The sequence below is a fragment of the Austrofundulus limnaeus genome, unplaced genomic scaffold, assembly GCF_001266775.1.
Source record: "Austrofundulus limnaeus strain Quisiro unplaced genomic scaffold, Austrofundulus_limnaeus-1.0 Scaffold712, whole genome shotgun sequence".
NCBI lineage: Eukaryota > Metazoa > Chordata > Actinopteri > Cyprinodontiformes > Rivulidae > Austrofundulus > Austrofundulus limnaeus.
Genome location: NW_013953114.1, coordinates 224,571 through 225,118, shown reverse-complemented (window position 1 = coordinate 225,118; position 548 = coordinate 224,571).

Below are 548 nucleotides of genomic sequence, written 5' to 3'. Positions count from 1 at the left end.
AAAAAAAGATCTGATATAGGTGAAAGGCTCTCAAGTACATGAGTATTTGAAAAGGCCAAAATAAGATGGAAGAGCCTCCAGTGCAGGACTTCCATCCTCAGAGACCACACTGTTCTCTGATAAATCATCCAATTAGACAATGACATTCATTTCTGATAGTGACAAACAATCACCACAGTAAAGACAAACCTGTGGGTTTATCTTTGGCTACGTTTGAAAAAAATAGAACTCATACAAGAAAAATTGATTGGATGAAGACAGTCAATATTTAACCCATCAAGGATGGAAAAAGGACCAATAGAAGAACAGATGGGATTCAGCAGGCCTCAAATCCAGGCGTGGATCCATTGGTGCAGAGTTTCAAAAGGGCTTTGAGTGAAAAAGCCTGGCCAGCTTTTTTCTTAAGCTGGGTCTTAGGAACAGCTAGCAGATGTCTGAGTAATGATCTCAGGCTACATCCTGGCTCATGGGGGAGCAGCAATTCAGTAATAAAACTTGAAGGAGAACCATAAAGCACTTTATGTGTGATCAGCTATTTAAGCTTGAAA